At 48.9% G+C, this 20906-nt stretch overlaps 1 pseudogene; it reads right to left on the bottom strand.

Annotated features, from left to right (window-relative positions):
- The window catches only part of LOC119251203 (popy Class I histocompatibility antigen, A-1 alpha chain-like), a 12441-nt pseudogene extending 9228 nt beyond the window's left edge, over window positions 1–3213 (bottom strand).
- Between the last annotated feature and the right edge of the window lie 17693 nt (window positions 3214–20906).

Raw genomic sequence — 20906 nt, 5'->3', positions numbered from 1 at the left:
TTGTAAGAAGGCTTTCTGTTGTGGCCTTCCTGGGATCCAGTGACTGCTGCAGTCTCTTTGCAATCAAATCCCCCACAATGGATGTTACCCAGGGCTCTGAGGGGGTTTTCTAATGGTCTTTTTAGATCTAGTGGAGCCCCTGGGCCCCCCTATTCTTCATCTGAACAGTCTCTCTGTACTATCATTTGTCTCCTTTTCCTATGTGCTTGGCTCTTGATTCCATCTTCTCTGTCCGTCTTCCCTCCTATCCTCACTGAGCCTCTGCTCTGTGCTATCATTTCTCTCCTTTCCTCTCTCCTTGGTTCCAGGTCCCTTGTACTCCGTTTATATTCCACACAGTAACCCCTGCATGAATCATCATGTCGTGGTGTCTTTGGCTTTCTTTCCTGCCTTCTGTCATTATTTTCCCTCCTATTTACCTGTAATTTGGGACAACTGTACTTCCAATGTTCCTCTTCCCTGCATAAGCACACTGATTACTCCCTAGGGGCTCACTTTTCCTGGGTTCATGTCTCTTTCTGTTACTGTTTCCCTGAAGCCCTGTCCTGTGCTCCCTCTGTACAAAAACAGTCGCAGGATTTGGTCTCCTGTCCTCTCTGTAATTATAAACCCTAAATGCCAAGTTTGCTTCCTGGGACGCACTCATCTCTGTGATGCCATCTACCTTTGTTAACTTTCTCCCTATGTCCAGGGCATTAAGCGTAATGCACACCATAGTGATCAGACAGGCATTTTCTGGGGCATCTGGATTTATATGTTTGCATAATTGGTTCAGGGAACTCTGATGGATCCGCATTAGCCCTCTGTTCAAACTGTAGAATTGTACTGAAATTTCTTTGTTTGGGAATTCCCTGCGGCAGTCCTACCAGTAATCACTTTTTATACAGCTCCAACATTTATATTCCCTCACTGCTGGGGTCCCAGTTGGGATATACCACCGACTGGGACAGCTACCTCCTGTTCTGGGGATTCTACATCTTGTCAGTAGAGATGATGAGCCTCCTCCCTGGCTTTCCTGAAAACCATTCTCTGCTCAACCAAAGTCAATAAAGTAGCACTGATTGTATAGAAAATAAAATTAAATAAACCAGAAGATCCTGAAGTTACAAAATGGGGGTGAGAGAAATCCTATAACACTTAGTCCCACACAATGTAGCTCTCTCACTCTATGAAGGAAAATAATATTGAAGAAATTCAGGTGAATGACCCTAAGTGTCGACATTCTCCATAGTCCACCGCATCCTCAGAATGTCCCACCCACAGCTTCCCCATAACCTGGTCCCATCCTCTCTGCCCCAGCCCCTCCCACCGCAGGCCTCCAGGGTCTCACCTCAAGGAGCTGAGAGACACATCGAGCCCTGGGCACATCGCTGTTGGAGGAAGAACAAAAGAGAATCTGGTCAGAGCCCAGAGGTGAGACCCTCAGAGGAACTGATGAGGGTGATTCTCCCTAGAGTTCCCTCTACACTGTCCTCAGGGGCTCAGGGATCCAACCCCTGATCCACACTTACCTGCACCCTGAATGTAGCTCTCTCCTTGTCCCCCTGTGGGAAGAAACATCATATGAGACAAGGGAGGAGTCAGCCCATGGAGTCCTAAAGGAATCTCCTAGTTCTGGGCCACAGGGAAGTTTCTAGAACTGTGACTGTAAGATCAGGACTGGGATATATGAACAATGGATGTAAAGGGAACTGGAGTCTGTCCTCATCAGGGTCCATCCCCTATGACATTTTCTGGAAAACAGATCCCCATCACCAGAATTACAACATGAAACATTGGTCATTCATTTTCATAAGTGCTTTACAAAAGAGTGAGTGTTAGCAATCAGCTCCAGACTGGGCAACATATGCGTGTAGATTAAACACTTCCTACTAACCTGGTAGGGCAAGTTTTCCCTGGGACATGAAAGCCCCCAGTGGACAAGATCCCCGACTCCCTTCCCTAAGTCATTGCTTCTTCCTCCACATCACAGCTGCAGCCACCACAGCTCCAGTGAGCACAGCTCCAGGAAGAACCCAGGCCAGCAATGAAGCCCCGGTGGCCCTGAGGAGGGGGCACTGGAAGGGAAGGGAAGGTGAGACCCTGAGCCCCAGTGCTCATCCTGACCCTCTGAAGGTCTCCACATCCCCCTCCTTACCCCATCTTAGGACTCGGGGTTCCAGTAGCCCCTCATGTTGCACATGGCACGTGTAGCTCTGCTCCTCTCCAGAAGGCACCACTACAGCCGCCCACTTCTGGAAGTTTCCATCCCCCCCGGGCCTGGTCTCCACCAGCTCCATGTCCTGGGTCAGGTTCTCCCCATCTCGCTGCCAGGTCAGGGTGATGTCTGCAGGGTAGAAGCCCAGGGCCCAGCACCTCAGGGTGACCTTATGCTCAGAGGTGGGGTGGTGAGTCCTGAGTGTCTTTGAGGAATCTGAAGGGGAACAAATCAGAAGTATCACATTTTAGGTTTCCTCCATGGACACTGAAGTAGCCTCACTGACTATCCTCAAAATGAACATGAAAATTGGTTTGGAGGGAGGAAGCACAAAACCCAGAAACCAGCCTGGTCTGGGGAATCTGGGATAATCGGGTGAGAGCCCAGGGTAGGTGGATGCAGGTCTCTAAGGAGAACACAGTCCTGCTCCTGACCTTGGTGGAGGGTGAATGACACAGAAAGGCAGGAGTCAGATCCAAAAATGTTCTCAGACCAAAAACAAGGGCTTGAAAGAGAAACTCATTGTTCCCAAGATGGCTGCCGGGTCAAAAGATCCAGTGAAGATATTTCAGGGAGACTGGATTCCTTAACTGTCCAGAAAAGTGGTGTCTTCTGGGCGAGTCTCTCTCTAGCACAGAACATGACACCCAGGGGGACTCTCCCTCTCTGCCCAGAAAGCAGCTGCTGTTCTGCCCATTATTCCATGTTCCCTGTGGGGCGCCAGGAGGGAGTGGAGTCCGAGGCCTCGTGGCCCCTCTTACCTGTGCGCAGCAGCACCTCCTTCCCCATCTCCAGGAGTCTGCGGAGCCGCGGGAAGCACCTGCTCTGCACACTGTGCCTGACGCGCTCGGCCCTGCCCGCCGCCTCCCACGCGCGCTGGGTGATCTGAGCCCCGAGTCCGCGGGGATCCAGGAGCGCAGGTCCTCGCTCAGGGAGATGGAATCCACGCCATCGCAGGCGAACTGGTCATACCCGCCAAGGAGACTCAGGTCTGGGCCCACTTCACAGCCAAACATCCAGGGTGTGAGACCCTGAGACCCGCCCCTGTGGTCAGCCCCTCGGTCACCCTGTGATCACCCTCCCCTCTCACCCTAAATAAATCTAAACTTAAAATGAAAGGGCAGGCAAAAAGTGCTGCAGGCTCTTCCTGGTGGAAAGGCCTGGCAGATCCACCAGCCTCGAGGGGTCAGTGGACCCTGAGACCGGGATACCCAGGCCTTATGGTGGGAATGGGGGTGTGACCTGATCTTGGCACCTCTCCTAAGCAGAGGGCAATATTAAAGTACATTCATGACCCTCTCTAAGAATGTGCTGTACATGGGTGTCTGGCTGTTTAAGGCCATGGGTGGAAGAAAACAACAAACCCCTTGAACCAAGAGGTTCACACATTTTCAGTTACTTTCACTTGATCTAAAATCAAATCTGTGGTTTGAGTTTCCTGAAGTTTCTAGAACAGGGACAGTTTTACTTCACTGCATTCTTTTGTTCAGAGCTTGAGGAGATGCTCCCTGCTTTCCTGAGCCTCCCTGCCCAGGGCCCCACAACTTCTTCATCCTGGGCAGTTGTTCTCTGTCCACATCCCTGCTCCCTCCCTCCTGCTCCCTCCAGTGCAGCCCTTCTCTGGGCTCAGGTGCTGGACCTGCCTGTGGGAGGTTGACGATGACACATTATCACCAAACTCAAGGCCTCATTTCAGTCAACACTTTGCTGTTTCTCATCTTTAACAACAGCTGACAATGGTCTTGTCTGAAAATGTTTTCCTTCTCTGGCTCCTGACATGTTTTGTTCAAACGATGTGACATTTTTGTGGAAATTAAGTCATAAGTAAAAGGATTAGCGTGGTAAAGAGAAGGAGAGTCAGGCCACGTTTCTGACAGGCAGGAACTTTATTGCGCCCCTGGGTCAGGTTCACCGACCCCCATGGGGTCGGAGAAGTGGCACCTGTTGAGGGGGAGATGTCCTTTTATAGGGTAAGGGAAGGTTAGGTGGAAAACTGGGCATGCGGAATGGAAGGTGTTTTTTTTTTATTGGTGATTTTTGGTTGATCACTATCAGGTCCTGTTTGTGTCAGGTGGAGGCCTCTGGTTCCAGGAGCTGAGGCAACGGTGGAATTTCTTTCTGCAGTTTCAGGGTCCCTCCTTGTGGCCACGGCCTGGGGCCCTCACCAGGCCCCCTGCACTGACCTTACAATAAGATGTTCTGAAAAAAATAATACAAACACTGTGCACTGAATTAGTCAAAATTATAATGTTATTATATAGGGAAGAGGAGGTTGTGTGAAAGGGTGTCAGTTCACTAAAGATGAGGCATAAAAGTAAACACAGAGTTCTGGTAGATGGTATCTAGAGGCACAGAAACAGCAAGTAGAGAATCAGCTAAAAGAAGAAAAACAGGATGTGTCTGAGATACAAGAAATGGGGAGACGGAAGCCTGGGGACCTCTGCCTGCACAACAAGTTTTGATCAAGAATGGGACTTCTAAATTTATGTACATATACCTATTTGAAAAGATAAAATAGGACACTTAAAACAATATACTGTATAAAAGCTTTGTGAATGCGATCTCCTCCAAATATCTCATTATACTTTAAAGTTTTGGACCCAGTTGATTATAGAGACTGATACCTTGGAGAGTGAAACCACGGTGCAACATGCAGTGACCATATCAGATGTAGAGCAACAGGAACACCCCACTCACTGCTGGGAAAAAATGCAAAATAGCACAGTCACTATGGAGGATATTTGGCAGTTTCTCATAAAGCTAAACACAGATTTAACCTAAAACCTGCTAACCATTCTTCTGGGTATTTCCCAACTCATTGGAGAACATGTTTGCACAAAATCTTCAGACAAATGCTTATAGCACAACAGCCTTAAGTGTGGGCTGCACATGGTGATCTTTCCAAAGATGCTATGTGGGAAGGACATAGACAAGAAAGAACTTCACAGGGAGGAAGTGGAGACCACCCGACCTCAGCCAGTTGATCCCCTCAGCTGACATCATCAGTGGGGATCAGAAGCAGAATATTAACCCAACTATCAATATGTTCTTGAGAATGATGCTCCATCTCTGTGGTCTTCCAAACCCATCACCCCAGTCAGCCAAAATCAATTTCAAGGACCTTCTGCAATTCACCTGCGCAGGACTCCCCTAAATGTCCAAGTCATCAACCCAGGAGAGTCTGTGACTGACTGTAGAGTAAATGAGTTAAAAGCCAGGCTTTTTTCCGGCCTCCCACTGTTAGGGAGGAGGCCCGACCCGAAGCATGCGCAGGCCCATGTTGATGGACACCTGGGCCAGGGAGCAGGGGTGCCTGTGGAAGTGTGGGCAGCTGTGCCGAGAGGCCAGGGGTAAAGGGCAGAGTCACGCTGAGGCAAGAGGACAACTATGAGCGACCCCTATGGGGCGAGACAGCATGAGACGGACTCTAGAGACTGGACACAGAGAAACTCTGGGAGAGAAGCTGACCTGCGCCTGATGCAGCATAAAGGCCTGTATACATCTACCAAAGGCTCAAAAATTACCTTTTCAGCTGGGAGAACCAACAATGAACCTACCCGGCCTGGGCTGGTTGCAAAACACAGACTCAGCCAAAGCAGCCTTAGGAAACATGCTGGTTTTTTTACTTACTGTGGTGTCAGGATGGGGTCCTGGGACAGAAAGAAGAAAAGCTAATGACACACAAATGAAGCATGGAGTTTAGGAATAACATATCAACATTGCCTCATCAGCTGTGCAGTAAGGTAGTGACATAAGATGTTAACAACAGGGGAAATGTGTGAGTGAAAGACAGGGACTCTGTACCAATTTTATATGTTTCCATGAATTACAAACAATCCTAAAATAATGTTTATTTAAAAGAATAACCCTCATGAATGTGGACCATTCTAGACCCTGTGAAAAATAATGTGGAGGTTTCTCAAAACAATACAAATAATGTACCATGTAACCCAGAAATTCCACTCTTTTGGTATTGTTCCAAAGAGCACAAAAGCACTACCTTGCAGGTGGACACATATCCTGTGCTCACTGAAGCTCCCTGTAGAGCAGCCGAGTCATGGAAACAACCTTATGGGGAGCCATGCTACTCATGTCGTCTGATAAAAGTCTGGGCTTGGGGCAGATTTCTGAAAAATCAGGAATCTCGTTAGCTGACTCCAAGATTCTCATTTGTTTATGGCTAGTTTCTATCATTGCTAAAATATTCATTTAAAAGTAAAACTGCAAATATTCATCAATCACTGAATAAACAATTTGATGACAAATGGCACCGCATGATACAAATATTACATTTTTTAATAAAATTAGTAGTTCTCTGCCAAAAAGGCAGCAATTCAACATTTGGCTTTACATTAACAAAGTGAAAAAACTTCTAGGAACAAAAGGCTGTAAACATCTATCGGCCAAGTCTTTGATATAGAGATGTGGTCTTTTGAGGCAAGAGCAATTGAAAAAAGAAATTCCTTTACTTTAAAGTTAAAGATAACAGTTGGGTGGCAGAGGTGAACCATGCTCCAAATATAAGAAAATTCCTGATAAACCAGGAGACATGGTAGTTGACTCCTGCTAAATTCTTCCTGTTTGTTTAGGGCTAATTCCCCTGGGTGACAATTGGTATGGTAGCTGTTAGAGTATACATTCAAGAATAAGTCAACAGCAATTTTGTGAATGGTTGAGCTAGTAATCACCACAGCACAAATAACACACTCGGAAATGGTCAATGTTACAACTACTGATATGTCACATATTGACCATTTTTGAGAATCAAAGGCTATAACCATCTCTGCTCCTGCCCCTGATAAAATATTTGTAGTTCTTTAGAACAACAACCAGCAACCTTATGGAAGAGAAAATTGCCCCTTGATCTTAAAAGTTAAATACGGAAACTAGGCTGACTAGATAAAGTAGAGGAGTGATAGGTAGAAAACTGTTTAGATTAGGAAACTTCCTCCCTTAATTGAGAGCTGGGGACTAGGGAAGAGTCAGTGCGGCTTGCCTGGCATTAACACCCTCCAGGCCCTTGGTTTCTTAATATCAAATCAATATAAAAGCAATATACTATAAACAATGATTTCTATATAAAAGCCTTCCGTTTTTTACTTTAATCAATTAGTTATATGTTAGTCTAAACTTTATAGGTTAGTTAGAAATAATCTCTTTGTCTCCCTTCCCCAGGTAACTTCCTGCCCTTTGTTTCCCTAGGCCCTTAGTTAATTGTTCACCATGGCAAACATAGAAATGTTAGTTGCAGACACATAGGCTTTTTGCTAGTAATACAATAACTGTTGGATTGTTTAAAGTAAATGACTATTTTGAAAACATTTGTTTAGCAACTGTGCCTTCTTTAAGACAAAGAATAATAAATGTTACACCTCTGCGGGAAGGCAAACAGACCCTTGGCTGCTCCTGAAAAAGAACATGTGATGATTATTATCTTCCTACCTTATGCTTGTGCACTCACGATTTGCTTAGTATAAATAAAGGGCTGCTGAGACCCTCAGCAGGATGATGTCAGCACCCTGATCAAGTTTCTGCATCTCCTCATTCCCCTTCCCCCTTTCCTCACGATTTCGCCCACGCTCCCATCCTTCAGGAACCCCTGACACCCAGACTGCTGCGGCTGGCTCGTAACACAACCTAAGTGCCCAACAGCAGAGAAATGGGGTAAGAAGACGTGGCATATATACTCAATGGGATATTAAGCTAAGTGAAATAAGTCAAAAGAAAAAAAGACATGTATCAGACCATTTTGCTCATACGCAGAATACAGAGAAACCAAAACAAAGGTCAGGTTAAAAAAAAAAAACAAAAACAAACCCTAGACATGTCACTTGGGAAATGAGGCTACTAGAGGGGGAGGGAAGGGGAGAGCAGAGTGTGGGGGTTACAGTGGATCTGGGGAAGTGTTATGGGGCAGCCCCGATACAAAACGGGGTACCTGACTGTGGGTCCTCACCCACACGCTTAAAAGGACTTATCAATACTCTACTGCAGGCACACACGGAAGGTTAATAAAAGGTTTATTTACAAGGGAAGGGGAAATGAGGAAATGTACAGCTCAGGGGAAAAAGTGGGAGACAGTTTTAAATGAGTCCTACCCGATCCACAGATCAGGAATCCCAAAATGGCGCTCTGAGAGCTGGCTGCAAACCAGGAGCCCTGAAGCCAGGAGGCAAGCGAGACCCCCCAAGGCCCACGTGTTTGGTTTTTATATCCAACCTGGCTGCCCAACTCCACCCTCAGGTCCCAGCCACCCTCCCTTTGGTGGTGACGGGATTTGTCTTTCCCAATGTCCTGATGGCTTTAGTCTGGAGTGGGGGTGGAGTCCACAAAGCCTGTATGGGATTAGCTCAGGACATCCTTTCCCCTGAACAGAAGGACTCTGGGTGCTGGGGTGGAGATGGTGGTGTGGTCACTACCTCTGAAGAGATGGGAGCCTGTTCCTATATGAATTGTAAATCACCAAATCACCGTGACTGCAATTTGAAAAACAGCCCTCAGCAAAGGGACAGGGGTGGAAGAGAAAAGTATCTGCTTTGGTAATTTCACATCGAAGAGATGTGAAATTATTCCCCTAAATCACACACAGTACTGTAAATCAGTGCTGCTTCAATTAAAAAATAAAATAACCCTCAGGAAAGGCACCGGGAGTGGAAGGGAAAAGCATCTGCTTTGCAACCTCCAGGCTGTGGTCATCAAGGGGCTGCAGAGAGAGGCTGTGGGGAGAGAGGATGGCACCTCAGACACAGGCAGCTCCAGAGCCTCCTCTCCTCTCCCCCACTCCCCCACCCCAGCCTGGTGCCAGGGCTGCTCACAGGGCAGCTCACCCCCTCCCCCAGGGATGCTCAGCCCCAGCTCACCCTCTCAGCCTGAGGCACACACACCCAGCCTCTCACCTGGCTGCCAGACTAGGACAGCGCCGCAGCGCCCCCGTGTGGCCACGGGGCTGAGGACAGAGGGCGAGAACCCTGTGATCTCCCAGGTCTTCCTGGGGCTCCCCAGAGGGACAGGGCTGTGCCCACAAGGGGGACCCTCCAACTAGATTCAAATTCAATTTCTGAATTGTTTCCCCAAACACAGGCTGACATGCTGGTCCCTCTCCACTAATAACCATAGACTTTGTTTCAGGGAGGAGCAGGTCCCCAGGCCATAACAGCTGGATGCAAGGACCAGGGTGGCCCCACAAACATACCGGGTCTCCTCAGTCTCCTGGGATGAGACCTTGACCCAGGGTCGCTTGTTTCCCTGCTGACTCCAGGGTTGAAGCTCCTTCCCCAGGGAATCAGCTCTAAACTCTTCACCCCTAGGATGGGCTGGAGAAGGGAAGAGGTCATGGGCTGGCTGGAGGGGAGGCTCCTGGAGGAATGGGGAGAGGGAGGAAATAGGGGCTTTAGGGGAGGGAGGCCAGAAGGAGGGGGAGGCCCAGAGAGGATGGGGGCAGGAAGGGTCAGCTCAGGGGACACTGGGTGGGAGGGGTGATCTGTGTAGGGGAGGCCCAGGGGCTCTGGCTGTAGGGTCTGTGTTATCATCCAGCAGTGACTCCCTGGGGGCCGTGAATGTGGGGGTGCTGGATCTGCTGGTTCTGTGCTGACAGCTCTTTAACTGACCGGAAACTGTACTGAAGTTAAAGGCATCTTCGCACTGCAGGTGTGGGGTGACTCACATTCAAGGTGAAGACAGGAAAGGAAGAGGGGAGTGACGATGAAGGGCTTCCCCTCTTCCAGAGTGGGCCTCCCTTATGCTGGGGTGACAGGGAGAATCAAGGAGCCCAGAGAAGGGGAACACAAGGCCTGTGCCACCTGCTGGGAGTAGCCCTGGGCCCTGACCCTGGATTCCAGAGCTCCTTCCTGTGCTGGGACCTCACAGCACAGTTTGAGTCCATTTCAGCTCATAGCCCTCAGGCCCTGGACACCAACCAGGCACCAGGAGCTCCTGCACCAGGAGGAGTGGCCCAGACCTTGGACTCCATGTTCTGGAACACAGAGGGCAAGGGTGGGAGGAATGTGGGGTCTGAGGTGGCCACAGAGCAGCCAGGAGTCGGGTCCTAGTTTACTAACTTTTCCCCATGAGACAGGGCAAGCTAGGGTTATTAGGCAGTTTTAGGGACAGTGCAGGAGGGGACCTCGGAAGAATTTAGGGAGGCTTCAGAGATAAGGACAACCAAAGAAATATAACCAATTCCATTAGGAAAAACAAACATGCCAGGACCAAGGACAACATTGTTAACGCTGGTCCTGGTTTCCTTCAGGTGGTAAAGGGAGGCGGAGATTGGAGAAATGGAGAGTAGTTTAATTTATGGTCACATTAGAAGGGCAGCTGTTTAACTTCAATGCAGGGATGCCCATCCAGAGGACTGGGCCAAAATTTAAAGATGCAACAAATGGGGAAAGACAAAGCTGTTAGATAAGGAATGTGAAGATCCCGCACTCAGTAGCAGATTAAGTGAGACAGCCGAGAACTAACCAATCACAAAGAGACTGGGGCAGCTTTAGAATAATAAGGGAAAAAAGGTCTATATTCCCTGAAACACAATTCCACTTTGGCTTCCTTGCCCCTCCCAGGCCTGGTTCCCTGGCCTGGGAGTCCCACTTTATTTCTTCTCTTTTCCTCCTCAGTAAACTTTTTCTTTCTATAAACAAACTGCCTCTTCTCGCTTGCTTGCCTGAGCGTCTGCGAAGTTCCTGCTGCGGCTTCGTGAGACACCAACCCGTGGGGGTCTAGCGGCTAGGGCTCAGCACTGCCCTGCAGCCTGGAATCCGTTCCTGGCTGGGAGACTAGACCTGACAATTCCGGTATCACCCACAACAAAATGTGTCCCCCCTCCAGGGCCAGGTATCTGCACTCCATACCCAAGATGCCAAGGATGGACCCTCCTGCCCAGGGTGAACCACCCACCCCTGGAGCCTGGAGGGTGGCCTTTCCCCCCTCCCTAGACCTGGGAGCCCAAGCCTGGGTCCTGTCTCTTCTCCCTCCTGGACAGAGAGGCAGGGACCTGCTGTCTGGGTCCCTCAGGCCTCGCTCCTGCTGCCTCCTGCGATGAAAGTAAAGGTTTGTCCACTTTCTATTTCCTTGGCATGTCCTTTCACCCTTTAAACTATTTTTGTTTGTATGGAAAGTCTTTCTAGCACACAGAGACTACAAGTCTCCTTGATATTATCCAGTCTGAGAATCTCAGGCTTTTGATTGGGATTTTAGTTAATTTATTTTTAACATGATTTTTGATATGGTCAGTATTGAGTCTATCATTCTGATATTTATTTTTTAATTGTCTCACGTCTTTTTTATTCCATTTCATCTTTTTCTACCTTTGTTTGATTCATAATTTGTTTCCATAATTTGACAATGGTAACTATTGTGGCAATGAACATGAGAGTGCACATAGCCCTTGAAATGAGTTTTGAATTTTTTGGCTAAATCCCAAGGAGTGGATGCTGGGGTCTCTGGCAAATCTATGTTTAATATTTTGAGGAAACTCCATCCTGTTTTCCGTAGGGGCTGGACCAGTTCCCACAATATTGTTGAAGGTTCCTTTCCCCGACACCTTGCCAGCACTTGCTGTCTCTGGTCTTGTTAATATGAGCCCCTCACAGGTGCGAGGTGGTGCCTCATTGTGGTTCTGATCTGCATCCCCTGATGATGTGTGATGGGAGCATTTTCTATGTGCCTGTGACCATCTCCATCTTCTTTGAAGAAGTGTCCACTTAGCTCCTCTCCCCATTTTTGATTGGGTTGTTTCTGGTTGTTGAGTTATATGTATTATTCGTACATCTTGGATGTTTGATATGCAAATTATTTCTTCCACCCCATAGGGTGCCTATACATTTAATGACAGTTTCCTTCACTGGGCAGGAGCTTGCAGTTTGATGTGTCCCCACTGGTCTCTCTTTGCTTCTGTCTCCTTGGAGCACAGAAGATGTGGAGGGCAGTGAGTCTACTGTGTAGGACACACTATGTTGTCCATGTCATTGTGTATTTGTCTAAAACCCACAGCATGGACACCGCCAAGAGTGACCCCAAAGTGCAGCCATGATGACGAGCAGGTTCTTCATGTGACAGACGTGCCACTCTGGTCTTAGCATGTGGTTAGGACATGATGCAGTTGAAGGGATTTTAGTAGGATCCAATTTTGAAAGAATTTTCCTGAGCACTGAAAATTTTATACTTAAGAATTTACATAGCTATATGAGTAACATCCCCTTCCCACCATAGCCCTCCCGTGAGCCAGGTCATCTGCTCAAAACCAATTAGCAATTTAGCATTTCTCTTTCCAGAAAAATATATCTAGGTCTGTGTCTAGTCACTAGTGTATACTATTATATAAGGACAAGAGTGTAAGACACAGAGTGGGAGAAATGATTGCAAATCACATCATGTATCTGATAAAGGACTTGTATCTAGAATTGACATTATAAATGAAATCTTAAACCTCAACAATAAGAAATGATCCAATGCAAACAATGGACAAAAGACTTCACCAATGAAGGATACAAATGCCAAATAACTGTGATGCTCAATATCACAGGTCATGAGGGCAATACAAACTAAAAACAACAGTGATACTGCTACATGCTTATTAGAAGGCAAAAGTCCCCCTAAAGTGGCCAACCCCAAGTGCTGACTGCAGCAACAGGAACCCTCATCACTGCTGGCAGGATAGAATGACCTAGTCACTAGGGAGGGTCTGCCATTTCTTTTAAAGCCAAACAGAGAACAACCGTACAGTCCAGTGAGCACTGTCCCTGCTATTTACCCAGCTAACCTGAAAACTCATATTTGCAAAACAACAAACAAAGAAACCCAAGCCAATACAAGTAAATGTTTATAGCAGAATCCCAGAGTGACTGCCCATAGTGACTTCCTTCCAAAGACAATAACTAAAGAAAAGAAAAATGAAACTGGATATTTGTACACTTGATGTGTTGATAGAGGCCATTGTGCCTGAGCATCTCTGCTCACAGATGTCATCAGCAGAGGAAAGTTTGAGAAACTGTCAGCCAGAGGAACTAAGGAGACATGGTTGGAACTTCATGTGGTGTGCTGCATGGGATGTCGAAGCATGAAAAAAGCGTAAGGAAAATTAATGAAATCTAAATGCAATGCAGAGTTTAGTGAAAGTGCCTCAATATTGATACCTTAGCTGCTCAAATGCACTGTGGTCACGTGAGATGTTAACAATTTAGAAATGATGTGGCCTATATAGGAACTCTCCTTCCTTTGCCACCTTTCTGTAAATCTAACAGTATTTTTAAAAATGTTGTTTGAAATTAAATTTTAAATTAAAAATAACATTTTAAAAAACAGCCCTCAACAAAGTTACAGGTTGTAGAAGGAAAATGATGAACTTCCCAGTTTTCCCAGGTATTGCTTTCAAGGGACTGGAGAGAGGGGTTCTGGGAGAAAAGCTGGAAACCTCACACCCAGGGCAGGCTCCAGAGTCTCCTCTCCTCTGAGCTTCACAGAGCATCTCACCTCCAGGACGCCACCCTCCAGGACCCCCAACTCTGCCCAATTCAGGACCCGCCCTGTCCTGGCGGCTCCACCAGAATCCGGAACAGCGCGGCAGCGCCCCCGTGTGGCCACAGGGCTGAGCACAGGAGGCCAGAGGGGCCCTCTCTCCTACACTCAGCCAGGCTCTACCCAGGCTCCTGGGCTCCCAGCGGCAGGACAGGTCCACTGTCAGCTTAGGGGTCCTCAAATTAATCCCCTAGTGAGTAACTATGGGTAGAGGCCTCAGGGAAGAGCCAGGTGTCTAGGTCATAACAGTTGCTCCCCCAGTTCTGGGTCCCCAAATTATACAGATTCCCTCAATCTCTTTGGAAGGGAACTTGGACTCCAGAGTCCCTGTTATCTGTTCCTGCTTCCAGGGATGAAAGTGCCTCTTCCTGAGCATCAGCCCTAAATTCTCCATCCCTAGGGTGAGAGGAGAGGCCAAGTAACAGACTCTCAGGCTCTGCTCTAGACCTTCTGAGTCTTCATGAGCATCCAGGTGACTCCTGTGCTCACTGAAGTGGGGGCTTCCTGGGCTCCATGTCTTCTCCTTGTGGTTTCAGACTGTGCAGTCAGCTCTGGGGGGCGTCTGCTCCAATTGGTCATCTGGGATTCAATTCTGCTCCTTTCTCTTGCTTAGTCATCACTTTCTCGGTGACCCTTATATGTTCAAGACCTTAAATATCATTGACATCACATCACCTCCCAGGTGTATTTCTTACCTCAGACATTTCCCCTGTGCCCCAGACTTGTCTGTCCAATTGCCAACCTCACTTTCAGTTGTAATAGATCTGATTCAACTTTCCTAAACTGAGTGCCTAGGATGCCCACATATGGGTCTTCTGGGGTCTTCCCCATGTCACTGAGGCTGCACCTCTCTGCCTGCACAGTCTGAAACACTGAATGTCATCCCTGACCCCTTTCTCACAGACCAGCAATAAGAAACATTATAAAGTCCATCTCTAACTATGCACAGTCCCATCATTTTGTATTATTTCCCTGCTCACCCCCCAACGAAGCCACCAACCTCTCTGTCCTGGGACCCGCACTAGTTTCCTCCATTTCTCTTCCCACCTCTCACCCTTTGATGCTGCACAGCAGCCAGACTGAGTTACTAGAGAGAAGTCCCATAGATGGCCATCTGTTCAGATGGTCTTGTCACCAAACACATTTTACTCACAGTCAAACCCTCCCAACACCCTCAGGCCTGAATGACCTGGGTGCACACAGATCCCATCGCCATTGGGCTCTGCTCAGCCCTTGACCTCCTTGCTCATGTCAGTCACACAGACACATTCCTGCTCGGGCATCTGCATGGAGGTTGTCCTGCCTGGACTGAACTTCCCTGCACATCACAACCTTGTGGGCCATGTGTCCATCAGACTTTTTCTCAAAGGTCACTTTGGTGAGACCCACACTGACCATGCTGGGAAGAAAACCATCCTGTCCCCACACACTGACTCTGGTCACCTTCCCACAACAGGGGATCTTGAATGGATCAAGAAGATGGGGTACACTTCACTCCAGTGAGAATGCCCACATTAAAAAAAAAAACAGAAACAACAAATTCTGGAGAGGATGTGGAGATAAAGGAAGCCTCTTGCACTGTCGGTGAGAATGTGAACTGGTCCAGCCACGGTGGAAGGCTGTGTGGAGTTTCCTCAGAATACTGAAAATGGATCTACGATGATCCAGTGATTCCACTCCTAGGAATCTACCCAAAGGACACAAAAACATTAATTAAAAAGGATATCTGCACCCCTATGTTTATTGCAGCACTATTTACAATAGGTAAGATATGGAAACAATGAAATCCCAAAAACAGATGACTGGATCGAGAAGATGTGGTACACATACACAATGGAATACTATTCAGCAATCATTAAGATCAACCTCAAATCCACATTCTAAAACATCTGCTGTGCTGACCTGGAAGGACAAAGGGAGCTCTTCTGCATTCCCAAGCACGGTGTCCTGGCAATGGGATGGTCCCCAGAAAAGGGGGTTTCAGGTTTCCTGCCACCCCCAAGAGAGGTTGGAGCTAAGTTGGGAGAGGAAAAAGACACTGCAGAAGGGATGGAGAAGGAAGGAAGCAGGATGGAGCCAGAAGGAGACCTGGAGGAGGCACATGGAGCAGAGAGACACATGGAGAAACTGTGCTTCCCTTTTGGTCGGGGACTAGGTGACACAGATGTGGGTGAGAGACCCGTGGGGAGGTGGCAATGGCGGTTCTTTTCCTGCTTTTGATTTTGCTCTTTTCCTTCCAGACTTGTCTGGTTGTTTCTGATCCTTTCCTATGGGTCCCCACTGAAAGGTGCATTGGACTTGGGACAGGCTTTGGACCTTGCTCTGGGCCAATTCCATTTGGGTGGACTTCGGGTGCTTGAGATCATCCTCAAATCCACATTCTAAAATATCTGGTGTGCAGGGAGAGGGGCACTCCAGACCCCGCAAACCTGCCTGCTCTAAATAGGTTCTGCCATTTGCTGCATCAACCAAATCGTATGAGATTTTAATGGAAAGGAACATTATTTTATTTTATTTTATTTATTTTATTTATGCAAGAACCGGGGTAAAGGCCAGATGTGCAGGAGAGTAAGAGGATTCACCAGAGACAGAGCAGAGTGGGGAACAGAACAAGCAGACACGAAATACACTGCTGAAGAGAGTAGCGGGTGAGACAGAAGAGGTCTGCTCACCATGTGAATTGTTCCAAGGCCAGTGGGGATCGAATTGGTACTGCAGAGGCTGTGAACAGCTTCGCAGCTCAACCACCTGTGCCACCAGGGAGGCCCTTGGAAGGAACTTTAATACAATTAGTAAACAATACAGTGTTGCGAGAGTGATAGATAAGCTTCAGTCAGAAGTTGGCTCTCAAAGAGAATTTCATTCCTATATTGGTCACACACACTTAAGTTCATATAGGCAAGCCAACCCCAAGTTTCCAAATTACATTTGACTGAAGACAGTTGCCGCGAAGTGTCTTACCTGGGCCTTCCACCTAGGTGGAAGTCCTTAGGCCATGGAAGTCTCTAGGCTCAAGGGCCCACAGTGCGGAGGGTCATGCACAGTGTTGAGCTGATAGGCCCCTTGTGCTGCTGTCAGGGAGCAGGCCACTGGGGTTGCAGGGAGCAGAGCCTGGAAGTGCAGGTTTCCTGGTGTGCCAAACCCAGGAGCAAGCTAGGAGCAGGAGCAAGGAGAGGGTTCACTGGAGAGTGAGTCTGAGTCCAAAGGGAGGCAGTGAGCTGGACTCTGGAAGAGTAGCCTCCAGCGAGTCTTTTGCTCCGAGGCAGTTTTTAGGACTGCTCTGAGTCTGCTTCAGGGAGCTGCTCCTTTTATACCTTATCAGGTTTAGGCTCAGGCACCGTCTGCTTTATCAGTCTTTACCACTCAGTTTGTGGCCTCAGCTACTTTCACTCACAGCGCTCGCAGGCACCGTAATATTGTCAATTTTACTTGTAAGTTTTATACGTTTGTTACACCAACTAACGGGGGCACAGAGTCAGGAACACAGCACCCCACGAAACTGATCTGGCCGTCCCGGGGGGGAGGGGGACACAGGCCCCAAATCGCAGCATCCCATGATTCGGTCCTGGCCTTTAGTACGGGGCAAACAAGCAAGAAGGACATCTCCACTACTCCTTTGTTGCCTAGGATTCGGGCACCTAGTCTGGATGGCCGTCCCCAACCTGGGGTCTAGGTGTAACTGGAGTCCGCTGACGTGAGCCCACCATGGCTTATGGAACAGCCGATCAAGGGAGGGGGTTAGATGAGGAGCTGAATACCCAGAGGTGAGGGCCTCCTAGGAAGGCAGGTCAGGCAGGTGACTTACCTCAAGGATCAAGGCCGGTGGTGGATGTGAGGTGTCTGCAATGGAGAGGAGAGGTCCCAGGGACAGGAAGGAGGCCCCGGCGCCAAGGGACACAGCCTTCCCAAGTTTCGGGCCCCAAGATGAAAGGTTCGGTGTGATAAAGAAAAGAGCCAGGCCAAGCTTTCTCAAAGGAAGGAAAAATTTATTGTACCCCAGGCGAAATTCATGGACCCAAGGAGGGGACCCCTGTCAGGCAGAGGTAGGTGGGAGACTGCATTTGCAAGTGTGGGAAAAGTTTCTAGGGTGGGGAGGGGTTCATTGTCAGAATTTTCTAGGCAGGCTTCTGCATTCTTGCCCCAGGTGGGCTCCTGGTGGGCTTTTGCCTTCCGGCCTCCTGCATGGACCTTTCAGGCTCCATTCTAAACTCACTCAATCTGAATTTGCTGGCGTGGGGAGGGGGGAGGAAGGACCGTGGTTCTGAGCTCCTGCCTTTTTCAACTACTTTCTGGCAGATTCTGCTGCCCAGCCACATGGAGAACCTCTGTACTAAATGGATGATTCATAAGCACCCATCAAATTTGAAAGGTCTGGCGGGAACCAGAGTTATGAGAGCGAAAAGACGTCTGGTAGGAAGCCACCTCGTTACTTGCAAGCTCAGTTTCCTTCTCCCCATCCTATAAACACCTGCCTTCCCCTGACAATAGGCGCGGCTTCACCAGCCCCCACCTTGGGTCTGTGAAGTTTGTCTGGGAACACAATCAAACCCCCTTTTAAACTTATTCTGTTGTCCTCGTCTTTCCCTCCTCATCTTCCCCTGCCGAACCTTTCAAAATTAGAAGATTAAACTTTGGAAATTAAACTTTGACGACAGAGACCATGTCCTACCGTGTCAGCGGCACATGGGATTTTGCCTGATGCGTTATATATGCTCCATAAACGCTTGCTGAGGTACAAACGGAACAGCCTAGCATTCTCTAGCTTTGCGCCTATTAAAAATGGTCCTATTAAGCGCTCACTAGGCACTCCTTTTGGCTGCTCACTGTGCTGTTTCGTATACATGATGTTGCTGAGCTTGCACATTAACCCCATAGGACACTGAAGAAGTTGGAAATGCAAAGAGGTTGGCACAAGGTCACCTAGATAATCATGGCACCTGGGCTCAACCCAACACTTAGACCAAAGCCTGTACTTGTCGATAGAGATGTGATATTCTGATTTACAAACCCTTTGGCACACTGCTAGCCAGAGCCACCTTATCCAGAGAGAGCAGCAGTAATAATAACTATGACTATATTGAGCCCTTGGAAGCTCCGATTTGTTATGTGTGTGGTGTGAATCCTCATAGTGCAGGTGGACATTATCCCCGTTTCGTCAGGTAGGAAACTAAGGCTCAGAACAGGCCAGGTAACTTATGTGGGATCATACCCTCCATCTGTCCCCATTTCTTTCTTTTCAGACGTGGTTGCAGTTCTAGGGGAGACCACTGGACTCCGTGCCCTGAAGCTCTCAAAGACCAGATTAGGAGGGATCCAGAGGGTTCCCAGATCCTACAGTAGGTGCTAGCCCTGCCTGGGGCTTGGGGGCATTCTCTGGGGATTCTGCTCTCTGGAGTCATATTGTATCAGACTGTTTCCTCTGGGGAGCTCATCCTGATACTTTGGTCATGGCGCTGCACAGGCTGGGCACTGCCCAACTCCACTGGTGCCATTCACGCAGACAGCAACACAACCCCTGGGTAGTGCCATGCAGTGGCCTCCACAGAGTTTTGTGCCTTCACTGAGCTCCTATAACATGTACTAGCTGTACCCCCACCCCCATGGCAGTGCCTCTGACTACCCTGCCCACATGCCCTGCAAGCAGGAGCCATGTTCTTGGCTCATGCACTTCTGCTCAGTTCCTGCCGCCAGCCTGCCAATAACAGGCGTCCCATTAGGGCTTGCAGCTCACTTGCTGCTCCATCACCTCTCGCAGCCTTGCTCTAGCTGGACCTTTCGCCTGCTTCTTCTGCTCCCTCCCAATACCTGAGTGCCGCCTTCTGCCTGCAGGGAACGTCTCTGGATCTCACTGTCCACCCTCGACCTAGGCAACCTCAGAGCTGGCCTCAGAGCTCCCTGGGCCACGAGTATCTCCGTTTCCTGCATGAGAATGTGAGTTTCCAGCTTCTGCACATCTGGCCATCACCAGGAAGGGCAGAGCGGACAGAGTCTGGGCTGCCACCGGGGACAGGAGTGCTTGTCAGGCTCTGTGCCAAGATTTTGTCATTTTCTCTCTGGCAGGCAGATGGGCTGTGAGCATCGCTTCTATCAAATATATTGGCCAGCATTTATTCACCTCTTACTGCATGCCAGATGCCCCAGCAATGCTATCAAGTCTGTTCTATTCTTATCCCCTTTCCATGGAGGAGAAGGCAGGCTCCGCGCAGTTAAGCAACTTGCTGCCTTCACACAGCCAGTGTTCGTGGAGGCAAACCCAGATCATGTTCTTAACTGCCGGTGCACTGTGTCCCCCTGTTTCGGGGGAACAGTGTTTCTCTCCCTCGGCGATGGCAAAACTGGCACTCTCCAGCCCGAGGCAGGAAGGATAGTGGCTGGGGTGGGGAACCCCAACTCCTGAGGAACTCCTTTTGTCGAGCACCTGCCCCGTGCTGGCTGTTGTTCCAGGTGCTGGGGAACTAGACAACCAGCCAGATAGCTCCTGCCCTCACGGTGCTCATTCTGTAGTTGGGGAGGCAGACAGGAAAGCTGTAAAATAAGAAAATTCACATAAGGATTCAGGCGGATACTAGCAGTAATGAAAATGTGCCAGAACGGTTGGTACGCAGGGAACGAAACCAGCGAAGAGCCTGCCCGTGTGGAGCGTCCATCGAGCAGATGGTGAGGCCGGCCAGCGTGATCGGGACAAGGGCGGGGTGGGAGCTTGGCCGCCTCTCACAGTGGGCTCAGAAGAGGCCCCACTGAAGAGACGCAGGAGAAGAGAGGAGCCCGCCCTGAGGAGAGCAAAAGGAACATTCCCGCCAGTGCCAGGCTGTGCTTAAGGACAACAGGCCTTGAGGTGTGCTCTGGGGGAGGCGGCCAGTGGGCTGGAAGGTCACCTGCGCCAGGGCCTGCAGTCACGGAAAGGGGTTTGGATTTTGTCAGAGGAGCACTGGGAGACCCAGGAGGGTTCCGAGCAGGACAGTAATGTGATCTAATTTATTAAAGAATTTGGGGTATAGCTGGACCCCTTCCTACTCCCCACACATACCACCTGGCAGAGCACCTCTGGCAAGCGGCGGCCCAGCCCAGCTACAGGGGCCACCCAGGCTGGAGGAGGCAAAGGACGCGTGGAGGTTGCTTTAGAAAAGGGTTTTTCAACTTTGACACTGATGACATTGGGGGCCAGATGATGCTCAATTGTGGGAGCTGTTCTGTG

Source organism: Talpa occidentalis, unplaced genomic scaffold (assembly GCF_014898055.3).
Source record: "Talpa occidentalis isolate TD23 unplaced genomic scaffold, MPIMG_talOcc4v2.1 talOcc4.2, whole genome shotgun sequence".
Lineage (NCBI taxonomy): Eukaryota > Metazoa > Chordata > Mammalia > Eulipotyphla > Talpidae > Talpa > Talpa occidentalis.
The sequence above is the reverse complement of the archived record's forward strand: the minus strand, read 5'-3'. Positions and strand labels throughout refer to the sequence as shown.